Source organism: Gossypium raimondii, chromosome 12 (genome assembly GCF_025698545.1).
Source record: "Gossypium raimondii isolate GPD5lz chromosome 12, ASM2569854v1, whole genome shotgun sequence".
NCBI lineage: Eukaryota > Viridiplantae > Streptophyta > Magnoliopsida > Malvales > Malvaceae > Gossypium > Gossypium raimondii.
The window spans coordinates 32,036,317-32,052,883 of record NC_068576.1 but is presented as its reverse complement, the minus strand read 5'-3'; positions in this window follow the sequence as shown (position 1 = coordinate 32,052,883).

The following is a 16,567-nucleotide window of genomic DNA, read 5'->3' as shown; positions in this document are numbered from 1 at the left end:
TCGGAGGAAGTGTACTAAAAGGCCTCGAGCCTAATTTACTGGCAGCTCAGCTGCAAACTACTGTCTAGTGTCGCATTCGATACAACTTGGAGTGTAGGGATGGGTGGGTTGATTATATCCCCACATGGAGTGTAGGGTTGGACGAATATGGTGTGTAGAGGCTGGATGGGTAGGATTTTTGTGACTGCATATCTGTTACTGCTATTGATATTGTGATGGGCTAAAGCCCTACTGCATGACTGTTTTTGTACTGAGATGGGCTAAGGCCCAAACTGGACTGATACTAATACTGAAATGGGCTTATGCCCAAATGTGATTATTTGTTTACTGTTTGTTCATTTGTATGGGGATTACACACTGAGTTTACGTAAACTCACCCCTTCTGTTTAATCTGTACAGGTAATCCCCAAATTTACGCAGATGGTGTGGCGAAGGACTCAGTGGTGGTCACACGACTTCTTTTACACTGGTTATTACCTATTTATGATTTTACTTTTATTTAGGAATATTTTTCTATAATTATGGCCTTTACGGATTTTGGTTTAAATTTTGTTTTTATACGATTTTATGATTTAAATATGCTAGTGTTAGGTAAAACTCGGGTTTTCAAATGAAATTAATGTTTTATCAAAAATACCACGAATACGTAAATTGTTTAAAAGCTTTCGCAATAAGAAAACATTTTGAATTTGAATAACGATTTGTAAATGAATAATGTTTTGGAAACGAACAATACGATTTGAAATTAACATAAGAAAATGAAAAAAAATGGTTAAATAGAAAAGAGGATTTAGCGACGACATATTTTTTGAAAAGCACTACCATGTGACATCGTCAGATTTGGCCATAATGTTTAGGTCAGGTTTGGAGTGTTATAAGGAATTCTGTCAAACAACTTGTGGGCAAAGGGTTTGAAACAAAATTTTGAGAAAATGTGCAACACCCCTCATTTGCCTCCTTCACCAGATTAGGGTTATGGGATTCTACAACAATTAACAAGTTAAGAATAGGCAATGTCAATTTAAAATTCACTTCAAACTATCATTAGAAGATAATCATTCAATATTCATGTCATTCATATAAAAATGAGACTTAAATCGAGCATATGAAACCCTAAAATCAATTTAAAAACAAATAGGAACCAAATTGAAACATAAAATAAAATCAGGGTAAAAACAGAAAATAGTCTATCACACGCTTAATTGATAAAAGTGGAAGGATTTAAGAGGCAAATATACCCTTTCTAAAGTGAGTGGACGATTAATGCATGACTTTACTTATTTTATATGTTAAATTTATATAAATAAAAATTAAAATAATAACATTAAAATAACAGAAACATAAAAAACCACAATTAAGATTATTCTTCTTCCTCATAGTCGAAAGAGCATTATGAGAAGCTTCGAGCATTAGACCTTCATCTTTCTCTTGCATGTAGGCTTAATCACAGTCCGTTTTCATAATTTTTATGTTTTTGAGATCATTATAACTAGGTCCAACTAACTCATATCTTCGTTTTCAAAACTGTTAAAGATTTTTAAAGTTTCTGTTGATGATAATTTAAGTTTTAAAAATTTTTAAATTGGTCCATAATCATGCTCGAATCTACTAAACTATGTTTGTATGCTCGATTTAGTCTCTATTTGGTTTATAATTTCTATTATGCGTGAATTTGAAATAATTTGATGATTTTAATTGAATTCAATGTTATAATTTGTGTGTGAATATTTTGATGTTTGCTATAGCATCCCATAACTCGGGTTCAGCAAATGGGTTGAGTGAGGGTATAACAAAATGTTTAGTAATAGGTTAGCCTTTTCGATAAAACACAGTCTATAGAGTTCTAATCAACCCAAAAACTCATCAAAAATCAACATTTTAACCTACACTCATAGAATTAAAAGATAGCCGAAGTTTAGGTTTTATCTCAAAAATGTTGAAATGTTGAAAATTTTGAAGCATTGTTGAAGAAATCTTGATGCAATGGTGTTAGAAAGTATTTTGGTGTCAAGATTTCATGGGAAAAAAATGAAAGGTTTTTGAAGAGATTTTAAGTTTGGAAGAAAAGGATTTTTAGGATGAAAGGGAAAGAAAATTTGGGGTTTTGAAACTGTTTTGAAAAACTCTCCTTGCAAGTACTCCTAAAACCCGATAAGTATCAATATTTTTAGACGAGTATCGATACCAAATCACGAATCTGTTTTCCAAGTGTAGAAATTTTTCCAAAACTCAATTTTTAAGTCCTAAAGTGTTCGAAGTCCTAAAATGACTCTTAGATAAATCTTAATGATTTCGTATGAATGAAAATGCAAAAAGTAATCATGATGCATATGATTCATAAAGGACAATAGGTTCATTAAAAAATTTGACTAAGTTAACGAAACAAAATCCATTCGAACAAGTTTAAGGGCATCAAAAATAAATCATATTAGAAAAATAAGGTAAAAATAGATCAATCAAACACATTAAACTCCCATTATCTTTTTGCATATAAAAGCCATGAAAATCATACAAGCATGCTTTTGTAATACATGTAAAAGAATATACAAGTTTAAAAAATCATTCAAAGTGAATAGGAAAGATTCAACACAAAGTCAAGGCAAGGTGATCAAACCCAGTTCTCTCATAAGTCTCCAAAATCTTTCCTTGTCTAAAAGTTTTGTAAAAATGTCAGCTAATTGATGCAAAGTGTCTACATATTCTAGAACAATATCACCTCTTTGCACATGATCTCTAATGAAATGATGTCTTCTTTCAATATGTTTAGTTCTAGAATGTTTGATGGGATTCTTAGTGAGACAAATAGAACTAGTATTGTCGCACTTGATAGGAATGGTATCTATGTCAATTCCATAGTCCTTAAGTTGTTGTTTCATCCATAAAACTTGAGCACAACAACTATTAGTGGAAATGTATTCTGCTTTGGTAGTGGACAATGCAACACTATTTTGTTTCTTTGAAAACCATGAATTTAACATGTTGTCTAAGACTTGACAAGTACCGGAGGTGCTCTTCCAATCTAGTTTGCAACCTCCAAAATTTGCATCTGAGAAAGCATGTAAGCTAAATGATGAATCTCTAGGATATCAAAGTCCTAAATTAGAAGTGTCTCTAAGGTGATTCCTTAGGGCATGATTGATATCTAGTACATAAGCAAACTCTAAACATAATATCCGGTCTACTTGTGATAAGATAAAGTAAAGAACCAATCATAGACCTATATAATTTAATGTCTACATATTTATCTTCTTTCTCTTTTTCAAGCTTTGTAAAAGGGCTCATAGGAGTGGCTTGAGGTTTGAGGATGTTCATCCCAAACTTCTTGAGCATTTCCTTTGTATACTTGGCTTAATTAATGAAGATGTGATCCTTCTTTTGCTTGATTTGGATCCCTAAAAAGAATGAGAGCTCTCCCATCACGCTAATCTCAAACTCACATTACATTAGCATTGAAAAATCCTCACAAAAAAAAATCATTAGTAGCACCAAAAATAATATCATCAATATAAATTTGCACTACTAATAAATCTTTTTCTTTTCTCTTAATAAAAAGTGTTGTGTCAATCTTCCCTTTAGAAAAACCTTTTTCAACAAAAAATTGAAAGTCTTCCATACCAAGTTCTAGGAGCTTGTTTCAAACCATATAAAGCTTCTGAAAGTTTGAAAACATAGTTTGAAAATTTTTTTATCTTCAAAACTGTATAGTTGTTCAACATACACTTCTTCATTTACAAAACCATTTAGAAAAACACTTTTGACATCCATTTGAAATCATTAAAGCATGAAAATGTTAAAAGATCCCTAATGGCTTCAATTCCAGCTATGGGAGCATATGTTTCATTGTAGTCTATTCCTTCCTCTTGAGTTTAGCCTTGAGCAACAAGCCTAGCCTTGCTCCTATGTTACCACTCTCAACTAGCTTATTCCTAAAAACCCACTTAGTACCTATAGTAGATTTTTCATTAAGTCTTTCAACTAGAGTCCATACATTACTTCTCTCAAATTGATTTAATCATCTTTCATAACCAACATCCAATATTCATCATTTAATGCTTCTTTAATATTTTTAGGCTCTATGCATGAGATAAATGCAACAAAATTACATGTATTTTGAAGAGAAGATCTAGTAGTTACCCCTTTAGATGGATCTCCCAAAATCTTACTATCCTTCCCATAGTTAAACTGTTGAAAAAACGAGTTTGGAAAATGCGTTAGAAAATAAATTTAAGGAAAAACCAGAGTTTTAATTTTTTTCCAAAACAAGATCTTGGTTGTGATATCTAAAATAGTAAACATTTAATCAAAATTGTACCTTTTCGATTCATCTAGGATGAGCATTTTGACCGAGTAGTCTTCTCCACTATCATCAAGTTCACGTCTGTCGAGTGTGAGCTCACTTCGAATCAGAAGTTTTTTCACAAAAATTACCAATGGGGTAATTTTGTCATTTCTATAAAATTTTGGGTCAAGTTGTAAATCAGAAAAATATGTCTAGAAAATATTTGGAATAATCTCTTTAGAGAATTTTCTCTCTACAACTTTCTCTTGAATTAAAGTATGTGTAACTAATGACCCAAGGCTTTCTTTATATAGGGAGAGTTTAGGGAATTCAACTATGATTTAAACTTAATCACGTTAACATTAAAATGATAAAAAGTTTATCTATAAGATAAACATTAAATTTAATTTAATATTAAGATAATCACTTTAATATTAAATTAATAAAATACTATTAATATAAGTATCAAATTAAATTAAATATTAAACTATTAAAATATTATTATTTTTGGAACAATTAATCTGAAATCAAATTCTCTAGTAGAGTTCTAGTAGGAGTGTAACTCTTCCACTGCTCAACCACTGACAACCAACCGTCGCCGGCCACTAGGACGCCGCCGTCCAGCCACCGGTACTGCCGTGTCCGGTGATACAGGTGCGACACCTTTACAACACCTAGATCTGGTTCGACTGCAACCAGTTTGGTCCAGGTTAATGATGACTCGACTGGTCTGGTCTAGCCACCGGTTGGACCGTCAGCCCAGTTTCACATGCCGAGCCTGGTTTGACCAGTTTTTGGGTCTTGGTCTCGATTTTGGGCTCTCAGACCCAATTTACGATCTCAGGTCAAATTTTCAAGTTCAATTACCCATTGGGCCAATTGTCTAACTTGAAAATTAACTTCCAAAAATATCATACTAATTTTAATTGATTTGATTAATTTAATTTCACTTGATCAAAATTAATTTTTTCAAAAATCACTTAGATTTCCCAAATTAATTTTTCAAGAAAATTCTTTATTCAAATTCTCTAGTTGAACAATTCACACGACTAGCTAATTTAATTCCACATCGAATAAATAGACTCAATTAAATTATTCCCGAAGTCGTAGAATTTTCTTTTGATTCAAATGTAGACCGACTGAGCTTTTGTTGAGCTAGCGGATGGGCCAATCGGACATATACAATTAGGCTCTAGTGATTGCAATTATGTCTAGAATCATCGTTCTGATAGTTCACAGTTACTTAATCATGGAATCAGTCCACAAGAAGTACCATGACAGAAAAATCCTTACTGCATACTCTTTACGAAAGCAATTCATCCAACTACTTTGTCGAATAACCTCGTCATGTGTGTGTTACCCTCATATGATATCCTTGATTCCTTTAAGTTAAATCCGTTCACTCAATACAATCCTATTTTATCTCATTATCACCATTATGTCTTTTTAATGATCAATATGACCACTGTCAACAAATGACTGTGATAAATTGCTCGTTCGAGAATAAGCAACCGGTGGTCACGTTCTATTGTTAATCAATCCACACAAAGCCAATGAGAGGATACCATTAACTCTTTAATTGAGTTATGAATTCCACTGTTTCTAGTAAAGTCATGCCATACACAAGTCATGTACCCAACATGCCAACTATGGGCTCGATCATCTTTAGAGCATAAGCCTCCACTTATATCAAAGCACATGAGTTGCATATGCAGGGTCAGTGACTAACTTAGGATTTAGGTAAATCACACCATGAATGTCACAAGTGAATTAATTCACAAGCAGATTCAGAATTAATTTATCTTAGGTCAGTCCAATGTATCATTCTACCAATGAATACATCTATGTCTCTACTCGTGGAGTCAACTACTTCGATAAACAAGACGAGTCATCTCCCCAGTTGAAATTGTCGACGATATAATAATCCTTCTCAATATTTGAATCAAATGCTCACTTTGATTCTTTTTGGGGTTATTGACTCATTTAGATTATCTACTAATGTAAGTTGTCTTTCTCACAATGTAAATGTTCTGTACAATGCCACTTATCTTCAATTTGAACTTTAAACAATCAATGATCTAATATTTGCTTGTCACAATTTCGCTATGCATACAAAATATAAAAGACAAAAAATACAAAAGACATAACAGTGAAATGTGAATTTAACTTTATTTATTTATTCATCATTCAAATAAATAGAAAACAATTATATGCTTACTACAATATGGTCACATTTCCCAACATAAACTCCCTTGGATGAGTGACATGCTCTTCTCTAATGTAATCTCCTTTAAAGCATCTTGAATTTGTTCTTGTATCTTCTCACATGATGATTTATTCACTTTCTTATCATTATTAAAAATTTCGCATCATCATCATCAATACAAAATCCTTTCTAGGAGGAAGGTTAGAGTCATAAAAATAACATGTATAGACTCTTCTACTACTAAAGTTCTTTTTTAAACATTCGGTAAGCATTAGAATTTATAAAATAACCAAGAAAAATTCCTTCATCACTTTTTGCATAAAATTTGCCAAGATTATTTTTCCATTATTTAAAACAAAACACTTGCATCAAAAAGGATGAAAATAGCTAATGTTAGGCTTTTTGTTTTGAAAATTTAATATGAAATTTTATTTAAAATAGGTCTAATCATTACTCTATTAACAATATAGCAAGCGGTGTTTGTGGCTTTTGCCCAAAAATATTTTGGCAAATTATTTTCAAAAAACATAGTTCTAGTCAATTCCTCTAAAGTTTTCTTTTTTCTCTCAACAGTTCCATTTTATTAAGGGGTTCCAAGTGTAGAAAAGTTATGGCTAATCCCATTTGAGTTACAAAAATTATCAAAACCAAGATTTTGAAATTTGATTCCATGGTCACGCCTTACACTAGAAATAGAGTAACCCTTTTCATTTTGATTCATTTTTGAAAATGTGATGAATTTTTCTAAAGCCTCGTCTTTAATACTTAAGAAAAGAACTCAAGTAACTCTAGAATCATCAACAAGCACAAATGCATATTGTTTTCCAGCCAAGCTAGTTGTTCTAATAGGACCAAAAAGATTTATGTGAATTAGTTGAAGAACTCTACCAGTGGATACATCATTAATAGGTTTAAAGGAAACTTTTTTATGTTTACCCTTAGTGCATGCATAACAAATTTTATCTAAATCAAAGTCAATTTCAGGAAGTCCCCTAACTAAGTCCTTTTTAACTAATTTGTGCAAAATGCTCATACTTTCATGTCCTAGTTTTTTATGCCATAACCAAGAAGAATTTTCATTTTCGACAATCAAATAAACATTTGAATTATGCAATTCATCTAGATGCACCATATAAATGTTTCCTATTCTATGACCTACAAGCATAATCTTATTAGACACAATGCCAATAACTTTACAACCATTAGACTCAAAAATAACATTGAGACCTTTATCACACAATTGACTAATACTTAATAGATTATGCTGAAGACCATTGACATACAAAACGTTTTCAATAAAGATTGAAGATTTTTTACCAATAGAGACAATTCATTCTATTTGTTCTTCGGAGTTGTCACCGAATGTAACTTCTCTTCCACTTTTTTGCTTAAATTCGATAAAATGACTCTTTTCACTGGTAATATGTCTTGAGCATCCATTATCAAGGTACCATGAGTTTGTACTTGTGTTGTTCACCTAGAAGCAATGCTCCTTTCCCTACAAACATAGAATTAAAAATTTTCTTTTGGTACCCAAATTCTTTTGGGTTTGTAAGTATTAGTTCCTAAAATTTTTGTCCCATTAGGAATCCATTTTAAAGAATTTCTACCTTGAGTAACACTAAGTCCTTTTGGAACCCATATACTCTTAACAAATTTTTTTATAAAATCTTGAAGAACCTCTATGTTTATAGAAATTAAAGCTTATTCCAAAAAAGTTTGATTTTGAGTTGTTTCCTTTTAAAACTTTTGAAGAAACTTTGTTAGTTAAAGCTTTTTCTTTTCAAGCAACTCAAATTTCTTTTAATGATCATCATAATTTTTAAAGCAAATTATGCAAGTCTTGTTTCTTTTCTCAAAATCATTTATAATAGCTTTCATATCATGAATTTTACTTTAAAGTTCAAGATTGTCTTTAGAAAGTGAATTATTTTCATCTTTTAATTTTAAAAGTTTTTTTATATTTTTAAACCATAACTCTAAACCCAACTCGTCATAGGCATCTTGTAACTCATCAAATGAATAAGAAATTGACTTAAACAAGTTAGAAGATACCTTAGAGTCATCAATGGCTATAAGACAAAGGTTGGCTACTTATTGATCTTCATCATTGGATAAATCTTCATCACTCCAAGTAGCAACATGAGCCTTGAGGTTTTTTTTGCTTGATCCATTTTTCTTCCATTGGGGACAATCAAAATTGATATGTCCCAACTTTTGACATTTAGCATATTATGGGATCCTTCTTCTTGCTAGATTCAAGCTTGAGTCCTTTCTTTTGGAATTTTCTACATCTATTGGACCTCATAAACTTCTTGAATCGTCTAGCAAACATTGTCATTTCTTTATCTTCATCCACATCTGTCTTCATTAGTTGTGGATTTGAGAGCAACACCAACCTTTTTCTTCTCAATTTTGGCTTCATCAACCACTTCATTGAGCCTCATCTCATGCGTAAACAAAGAACTAATGAGCTCATCCAAAATCAATGTTTCTACATTATTTGCTTCTTCAATTACTATCACATTGGCTTCCCATGATTTAGGCAAGCTTTGAAGCATCTTCCTTACCATTTATTCATTTAAATATGTCTTTCCATAAGACTTTAATCCATTGGTGATAATTTAGAGTAAGAATTCTAGCCTTGGACTTCTTTCCTGGCTAGTACCTTCATGTGTGACTTCAGGTTTATCCCATATCTCATTTGCATTAGAAAAAGAAGATACTCTATTATATTCTTCTAGGCCAAGTGCATAAAATAATATCTGCATAGCCTTGGCATTCAACTAAATGCTCCTTCTATCTTTCTCATTCCACTCTTTCCTAGTTTTTGGAATAAGGAGCTCTACTTCTTGTTTAAGAGGTGTGAAAGGACTGTCCATGATGATTTCCCATACGGAAAGATCATTTGCTTGTATGAACAACATCATTCTTGTCATCCAATAAGAATAGTTGGCACCGTTGAAGTAAGGAGGTTTGGAGATATATTTTGATTCTCCAAGAAAAACTAAATTGAATGTAGATGCCATCTATTGTGGATTGATTGACTGAAAGTTGAGCTACCTTAATGATCTCTTTTTTGGTTGTTAAATCGTCTAAAAGAGACTAGCTCTAATATCAATTGTTAGCTCAAATAATCAAAATCGAAATTGTCAAGAGAGAGTGAATTGGCTTTTTAAAATTTTGTGAATTCTAGAGAATAAGGACAAAAAATTTGAACATAAGAATTTAGAGTGGTCTAGCCCCAATTGCCTACTCCACTACCTTAACTTTCCACTACTAAGGATTTTTTCAAATTCACTAATTTGACAACCTTTGAGGATAAAGTTTAACCTTATAAACTCCCTTAAGGTTTCTACCCAAACCTTAAAATATAAACCCTCTCAAACAGATACAAATAGACAAACAAAGAAATAACCCTTATAAGATCAGAATGTTTACAAATTAAGCTCAATTACAAAGAGAAACACTTGAGCTGAATGAAAACAATGAAATCTCACAAGTGTTTAAAGAAAATTGTTGAGAATTGTAAGCGTAAGGTTGTTTTTTATTGATCTTTAAGCTTGATAATCTCTCTAGTTGTTGTAGGACCTTTGAAAGCTGGTATTTATACGCCCTAATTGATTTCCAACTGTTCTGGTTGTTGGAAACATGAATAGAGCCGTTAGGGATGAAATAACCAGTGCATTTTATTCACCTGCAACTATGAGTATCGATACTAGCTAAAAGGGTATCGACTTTTTTTTGCATTTAATGCAAAATTCAGTGACTGTTGGAGCTAAAGATATCGATACTAGTGGATTTTTATCGATACCATATGAAAAAGTATCGATACTGGAGCGATACTTAGCTGAATTGGTTGAAAAACATAATATCAATTTGGTATCGATTTTTGAAAGAATATCGATACTTTTTGGCCTGGAGCTATTCTGACTTGTTTTAAAAACAGTTTAATTGATTGATAAAATTCTAACTTGATTGAGATCATTTTAACTTATTTTAAAAGTTGATTCAAAAAAATTTCTAAGAGTTCAAAGTATAAGATTCAAAATTTTATCTTTTAGACTTCATTTGAAATATCATTTTGCTAATTTTGTTCAACTTTAACTTTTATTCAAAAATATTTTAATAAAGGTTGATATAAGACCTACAAAATTGAAATTAAAATATGTTTGTTGTTTTGAAACTATACTCAATAACCTTCTTACCATAAAATATTTTGAATTTACTTTAAAGTATATTAATACCGATTTTTTACAGGCTATTATTTGGCAGCTTGAGTCTTCTTCACTGAATTCTTTTTTTTTATTACCACAAAATTCTAAATCTGATTCTGTTTGTTTTGTATAAAACTAGGCTCGTCAATATTTAAAAATAAAAATAAAGTTTTCTTTTAACTCATTCTATACAATTTCAACATTTTTTAAAGTTGAACTACTGTTAACTTTTTTATTTCAAAACAGCTTGCATGTCATATTCACGTAAAATTTGTTCATACTTGTAACTTTCATGTCACTTAATATATCACTTACTTTAGTTCTAATAATATATAGAAATTAATTCTCATGAAATTCTTTATGTCAATATTATTTTAATAATTTCATATGATTTTATCACTTATCTCAAACTAATTCTTTGAAAGATAAATAGGATTTATAAGAATAGTTACCATGTACCAAAAATCTTATAAATGAATAGCTATCATGACCTGCGTTCTTTGCATGTATTACAACCAATCATTTTAAAACTGAATCAGACCTGTCTTCCAATGGTTCAACCAATTTATTATCAGTTCAACCGTCAAATAATTTAAAAAAAAAAAAAACCTTCTCAATTCCACGATTCACAATAAATAAGCCACTTCATCATTTCCTCTAGCAAGAAAATATTTGAAATTAATTTATTATTAATTTCTTTCATTCAAATCTTCAAATTCTCACGTCTTTTGAAAGAAGCTTTTACTTTAAATTTCTTGTTTTTCCACCAAACTTCATTTACTCCTTAAAACACCATACAACATATTTAAAAAGAGAGTTTAGAGATGGAAGAGATCTGCAACAAATAAGTTTTTTCTTTTCTAAAGCTTTATGCTTATTTCTCAAAATCATCTTTTAAACTAAATTAATTAAATCACAAATCGATCCATCGATATATTCATCTGAAAATAATAATTAAATTGTTTGAATTGAAAATCGTTTTAAATTATTATTTAACCGTGAATATCATCGATAAATAACCATCCATTATACAGAATCAACTCGCCCAAACAATAAAATCAACTCCCAAACAGTACGCAGCCCAAAATCAAATAAAGGATGACTGAAGAAAACTAATCTGACAGAAACTAGAAAGAATGAGTGGAGAGGAAAACCTAGTAGAAAAAAGAAAATGAAGAGATCCATAGGAAAAAAGAAAACCTTAATGAGGGATTTTGTTCCACTAATTTATTTAGGGTAAGTTTGGTTCACTGTATTTGAATAAAGATGTAATTGAATAAAGTTGTAATTAGTAATTCAATTGTTTAGCTTAATGGAATGAAATAGAATTGTAATAGTATTCTTGTGTTTGGTTGAATGAAATGATGTTGTAATAGCATAAGGAAAAAACTAAAATGACTAGAATACCCTTAGCGAATTTTGTTTAGGTAGATGATTATTGTTATTGTTATTAAAATTTAATAAGATTATTATTAAAAATAATTTTATAAAAGTAATAAATAATTTAACCATATTTTAACATAATTATTATTAAATATAATTTAATAAAATAATATATAATTTAATAAAATTCTTAATATAATTATTATTATATGAATTTACTAAAATCATAATATATAATACTATAAAATAATATATAATCTACTTTATTATTTTTAAACTACAATACATATTTAATGTGCTAAAATATCATTAGTGAAACAAATAATTTAATTATTCTACAATAAAAACAAAATATTGGAAGTAATAAATAACTTAAGAATTATATTTCACGTCCAAACATAATATTCATATATTAACAAAAAGTTACATGATTTCATTAGTTTATATGTCATAATCCATATGTTATAAAATTTTACAATATAAAAAAGTTACAACATTGTAATGACATTCTATCATGTCATGAAATGAAGGAGAAGAAATATGATCACTTGCATCAGAAATCTTTTTCTTCTTTGAAAATGTGGAATCCCCTTGATTTCTAGTTGGTTACGGTTGTGTAGCTGAAACATCCATGTCATCCAATGAAACATCAACTTTGCATTCATAGAAATCGTTTCTTTCTTCATGAATATTTGTAGTAACTACATCCTCAACATCTATTTCCTCAATAATATCAATGGTTGTTTGAGCATCTTTCCTAATAACTCGATCTTTTGCGTAGATGGTAGTAAATTGGTCATTGTTTCCTTCCCAATCCTTCTATGAGCTTCAAAACATATTTCCATCAGGCAGCTATGCTAAATGACCATAAGCTAGACCATTTTAATTGATTATTTGCTAATAAAGTCTCTGATTTTTTTGTAAGTTCATTAGCAAGTAATAAAATATATGACAGATTACATAAAGTCTTCAAGAACCAACTAGACAAACAACAAGACTTTAACCCCCTACTTTACACTCTTCTACAACCCACGATAACTATTACAAGCAGAGTTATATATGGAACCAAGGAAATTCTAGTACTGCACACGATCAGAATGTGGAGGAGTCAATCATTAGCAAGTCATAAAAAATTGAAAGAACTACTCACTTTCCCTTCTTATCTGCATCAATAATTATCCTGTGCTTGGAGAGTTGTTCCTGTATTAAAATCACCTGAAAGACATTGGCAGAATCATGACATTACAATGATAAGATATTATCAGGAAACAGAACAATAAATATTTGAAAAACAAGAGACTAACAAGAGAAGAGAAAAATAAAATTCAGTTCCAACGAAAGAAGAATTCGAAAAGAAAACGTATCAACAAATACGGCTGTGAATATGTCTATTTCAGGTAAATCAAACTCGGGATGCGCATAAAAAAGAGCCTGGGTGAAAAACAAGTACTTAAAGTGGAAAGACAAAAACAATCATAACTCCAAGAACCATTATATGAATTATTCTTAAAGCAACAAAATTTTACATGTACTAATCTTATTCGATTTTGAAGTTATCTTCCAATCATTGAAATGAAAAGGTAAAGAAGAAATTACTTAGGATGAAAAATACCAAATGGATTTAGTGTGTACATTTACATTTGTAACTACATTTATATCATCACTGCATCAAAACAAAATCCTATCAGACAATCCAGAGAGAAAATATCAAGACCATTTGCTGATGGGTCCATTCGAAATACTACATCAAAAGAGTACCTCGAAATTTTCGTTCCTAATAAAATAACTCTGAAAAAACAATGAAACCCAAGAAATGGGTTTTAAGCAAAGAGTTAAAATTTTCGTTCCTAATAAAATGAAGAAAAGAAACATTGTCTAACATTTCCAGTAACTTTTTTTGTCATCTTTTTCTCCATTTTCTTCCCCTTTGCTTCAGTTTCTAAGTACTTAAACATTAAAGAAGGAAAAATCATAAAGAAGGAAAAAATAAATTACCTGAAATATCTAGGTGTCCTTTGCAATCAATGGAAAAAAAAGGGAAACGTAGAGATGGTTGGAAAGAAAGTTACAGAAGGAGAAGATGAATCTGAGGGCAAAAATTGGAAAATGGGAAAAAGAAAATCGAAACAGGCAGATGGAATAGCTAATCAAATCTGAAGGCAACGAATGGCTATTACAGCCTTTTCATGTAACAGGGCCTAAATGGATTCAGGCTTTAATGGTATTACAGCCAACCAAACGTTAGTTTAGTGGTGGGCCCACCGAATTGGGGGAATGCATTCCTATTTCCCTCAACCAAACATGTTGTATTGCATTTATTATAGTAAAATGTTTTTATTATAAAAATAATAAAAGAGGGAAAGAGAACATTGTACTTTACTAGTTAGGGGTGAGAAAAATTCGAAAAAATTAAAAATTTTTTGAATTTCGAGTTAAACGAATCAAGTTAGTCGAGTTAACTAGAATTTTTTTTCGAATTTCAAGTTCGAATCGAGTTTAGTTTTTGAATTCGAATAAACCGAATATCAAACTATAATATTTTATATTTTTACCCCAAACCTTTTTACTTTCCCTGAATACTTTTACTTTCTCTCACTTTCCCTCAAAACTTTTATCTCCCTCTCATACTAGAGCTGCTCATGAGCCGGGCGGCCCGGCCCGGCCCGGCCCGACGACGCGCTCGAAAAATGGGAGGGTTTGGGTAAAAATATAGGCCCGAAATATGGGCTTGGGCAGAAAAAGAAGCCCGTTTAGAAAACGGGCCGGGCCTCGGGCAAAATTTTTTTGGCCCGGGCCCGGCCCGGATATAAATAATATATATATATTAATTTATTATTACATTTGACATTTTACATTTCCCATTTCTCCTCCCCATTTCCCCAACCCTGTTAGACTTCAGATAGAAATCCCTAACCCCTTCCCTTCCCTCCTCCTTTTTTTTCCCCAAATCGAAAACCCACCTCCAGTCCTCCACCGATCCACCATCCCACCTCCGGTGTCCGGTCCTCCACCACTCCACCTCCACTCCACGACACTAGGTGGCGTTGTTGTTCTCTTCACTTTGATTCTTCTGCAACTTCCGACCCAAACCCTTCAAATCAACAAGTCCAAGGTAACATGCTTCGATTCTTCTTCACTTTAGTTTTCATTTCAATTAAAATTTTCGAGCTTTACATTTTAATCATGTACTTTAGAGAAGGCTGCTCTTTATTGCTGAGTTTAGTGATGGTGACATGCTTCGATTTTTGATATACTGTTGCCATGTTCTCTTTGAACTTTGAAGTCATTTGCTAGAGCTTTTCTGTAAAAATTGTCTAGATGGGCTTGATCCTTTTCCAGATTTGATTACTTTTGAATACATAGCAAAAACACGATCACTTGGTCTATAAAGTTTTTTTATGTTAGCTTACTTATAACATTGAAGCTCATTCAAGTTTTCTCCAGAAATAGTAGAATATTGTTGTTTTAAACTCTATACTATAATAGAAATGCAAAATATTATATATATATATATATATATTAAAGCATTATCCACATCTCTGATATTTGCTAAATGATGATTCTTGTTTCGAGTGGTGGAAAGGTCATATGGAAAGGGTCGATGGGAGGATTGATGATAGATGATCACTAATAAATGATGAAGAAATGAATGGATGTTATAGATAGAAGTAGAAGTGTTTAGAAATATTATATATCTAATATAGCAATTGTAGTTAAGAACTTAGATATGGAGAACAAATCGGTGAAGGAATCTGAATGCCGAATTGATGCTTGAATCTAATGTGCATGAAGTTGGGATGAGGTCAAAATAGCAGTTTTCATATTATATCATAGGTATGTTCTTATTGTCTGGATGTTGAGCTTGATTTTATCATGTTTTCCTCATAAACAATCGTAAATATCTCAAAGTCAAAGATTTGGATTAATTACTTTGAGATTTGGTTTCTTTGTTAATGTCAACCAAAATGCACAACATTTGGTTACATTCTTTTGCATATGCAATACTTGCAGATTCAAGAAGTCTATGATGAAGCTGGATTTTGGAGATTCTGGAAAGGTGTATTCCCAACATTGATCATGGTATGTGAGAAGTGACTGTTACACTCGTTAAGAGAGTTTCACTTATCGATCCTGTTGTTTCGCACAGGTGAGCAATCCGGCTAAGCAATTTATGTTGTATGAAACGATGCTGAAGAAGCTGAAGAAACAACAATCTCTTAGTAACCCAGACAACAATGGAGTAACTGCTTTAGAGGTTGGCTCTGATTTCATCTTGGAACATGAATCTGACAATTTGAATTTGGATTTAATTTGCTATATTGTTTGTGAGAAAGATATGCACATGTTATGTATTATTTTAAATTCAATATGATTATATAGTTTAAAAGTATAAAAACACGAATTTCAACTTCACTACTAAATAAACATATTTTGAATTGATTAATAATCATAAATGTTACATTTATATTTCTTCTATCTCAC